The 2,624-nt window shown below is 29.9% G+C and overlaps 1 protein-coding gene and 1 long non-coding RNA gene across 5 annotated transcripts in view; one reads left to right on the forward strand and one right to left on the reverse strand.

The window, feature by feature from the left end:
• LOC116185712 overlaps positions 1-1,417 on the reverse strand; it is a 2,349-nt gene extending 932 nt beyond the window's left edge. The window contains exon 1 of one of the 2 annotated variants that reach the window (XR_004150594.1): positions 1,172-1,417. This is a non-coding gene — a long non-coding RNA (uncharacterized LOC116185712). Of the gene's footprint in view, positions 1-271; positions 666-1,171 lie in introns of those variants that run through there. The other variant, XR_004150593.1, reaches the window with a different exon arrangement.
• Positions 1-2,624, forward strand: part of LOC102671946 (neuronal PAS domain-containing protein 2-like) — a 69,682-nt gene that overhangs the window by 25,145 nt on the left and 41,913 nt on the right. Inside the window, exon 1 of one of the 3 annotated variants that reach the window (XM_031510765.1) lies at positions 1,615-1,760. The exons of the other annotated variants lie outside the window; for them this stretch is intronic. The gene's annotated coding sequence lies outside the window, so the exon portion shown is untranslated. Of the gene's footprint in view, positions 1-1,614; positions 1,761-2,624 lie in introns of those variants that run through there. 3 annotated transcript variants of the gene reach the window in all.

Raw genomic sequence — 2,624 nt, forward strand, 5'->3', positions numbered from 1 at the left:
TATTTTTTCATATGATCAATCCTACTATTTTTACCATTTGCAAAATCATATCATTATTGATCGCAAATATGTTTACTCGTAAAAATTATAAATGAATTAAAATTTTAGTTTCTAACACAAAAAAGTAACGTTTGTTTACTTTAAATATATATGCAATTATATATGGTAGAAATAGATAGGATAATTATAATACGACAATGACCGATTTTACGACTGCGCCATACTTCATCGGTTACAACTTTCCGTGAAAACGAAACTTTCCTGAACAAACCTGAGTCCGCTTCTTACGCAACAGGTTCAAGGTCCTACCGCAACCTCTCTCATCCTACCACAACGTTTATTCGCGCCAATGTTTCCGTATTCGATGGTCCCTCTCTTTCTAAATCTCGTTCTGTATTTGTTCGAAACACCTGACGTAGACCTTCGCTCATTCTGTTGTTTCCGATTCACTTCGTTCGTTTTCGATGTTTCCAAAGCCGATTTAACACGACGATCTGGTGCAATATAAAATTATTTTGATCATTTTGTTAATGGAATGCAGAAATTCAACGATAATCGTATGTATTTATCGTTTTTATATGTTTCGGTCAAAGTTTTCTGATTGTTATTCTAATTAAGATTTTTATATTTGCACAATTGCATATGCCACGTGCTTGCGGAATTGTAATTTTATGTTTTGACGTATTTGAATTTAAAAACACAAAGAAAGGAACAAATTAATTTTAAAAAAATTTTAAAAAGATTTTTTTTTATTTCAAAAATTGAATGTAATTATATTTTGGAAATAATTTTTAAACATTATCGTTAATTGTACTAATTATCTAAATTATTAGGTGTTGGCATGAAATATTCCTGACATTAACATTTTATAACGCTAAAATATTTTTTTTTAGAAAAAAAAAACTCAAAAAGAAAGTACAAAAGAAATATGAATATCTAGCATATAATTATAATTATAATATATTCTTTTAATTATTAAATTTTTTTGAGCGATATTGATACATATAATGGAATCGGAAAAATAATTTTCCTTTTTGGTTTTTTTTTATTATTATAAAATTGTTTAAAACAGATTAAGAATCTTATGATAAAAATAATATTAAATATTACTATATTTGAATTATTATGTTAGAACGAATCAAATAACATGGATTTATTCGTGAAAATGTACCTTTCGGATCGATTATTACCATATATCCGTTTATCATCGATGTCCACTAGGCGTCACTAGCAGGTCTACTGACAATTATCGATGAACACCATAATAGTCACGTGATCATATGTCACATGATCAAATAGATGAAAAAGTCATAAATTAGTGATTTTTCTTCAAAGTAAGAAATTGTGAAGTATAAAATGATATAAAAAAAGTTTAACAGTTTATTAGTGTAGATTTTTCCAACTGTTTTTGCGCGAAGGCACGATTGCATCGTCTAGAAAGTTGTAGAATAGACGCGCTTCGTGGTAACGCGATGTAGTATAGTTGAAACATGGCCGCGGAAAGTTTCTCAGTTTCGTGCACTGGTAGATAAGACTCAAGAGGCCTTGACTTATTTCTCTTGTACCGCGCAAGAAATTTTGCCTGAGACGTGCAATCGTTACGGGAACGTTCATTGTAAGCGAAAACAAACGTGTCGAGTGTCGTATGATCGATTGCTTGCTCGCGTCCGTGAGATTTTTCCATGTTTTCTCTCGCTTCATCGCCCTGGAAGCCTAAGGTAGAAATGGATATAAGACGGATAAAGGCTCTGACGTTTCTCGTAAGTATTACGTATATTAAGTTATAACATTAAATGTTCTTTGCAACTTTGATCGATTTCTCGACGAACAGAAAAAGACAAAAAGAGTAGAAAATGCTATCGATAATAATGTTTTAAAAGAAGGATTTAAAGTATCGCGAAACGAATTATCAACAATCGAAATAAAAAAATATCGATCTCGTGATGATTCATAGAATTTTTCACATAAATTTTTATTAATCTCTATGTATTCAATTCCTTTGAATGACAAGGCTTTAATATCTCCTCTGTATTGTGAAGTAAAACTTTTGACGACTATTATCTACCATGAACAGGATCCATTCGGTGACTAATGTAGATGTCTCTGGTATATTCCGTAGACAGTGCCTATTGTGAATTAGTAGTGAGCTAGTCTATTATTCCATGAGTTTTCCCGTCATAATACCTTCGGAATACATCCTATCGTGATGAAAAATTTTCACATTTGAAAAGCAATTTCGTCATAATAGGATTTCTAGAAACGAGATACGGTTCAACCTTTCGAATAATAAAAAAAAAATTATTAAAATATAACAAATAAAGAAAGAAAAGAAAATTAAAACGATAGAAGAAAAATAGTGCAAGAATCAGAAAAGGTACCAATACAAATACATTGGAAAAACTACAATAATAATTATACATAAATACTACATATAATACTACATATAATATTATAGAAAAAAATAAAATAACAAAAATATTAAAGAAAAAGTAAAGTTATCAAACCAAGTTTTGTTGAACGAAATCAATTTTAAATTTTCCAAAGTACATATTAAGCGATATAAAGCGATGAGGACATAGATAGACTTGTGCATCGAAAAGGAAAGGACTATGTTCATTACATCC

The sequence above is a fragment of the Apis dorsata genome, unplaced genomic scaffold, assembly GCF_000469605.1.
Source record: "Apis dorsata unplaced genomic scaffold, Apis dorsata 1.3 scaffold_257, whole genome shotgun sequence".
In the NCBI taxonomy this organism is placed as follows: Eukaryota; Metazoa; Arthropoda; class Insecta; order Hymenoptera; family Apidae; genus Apis; species Apis dorsata.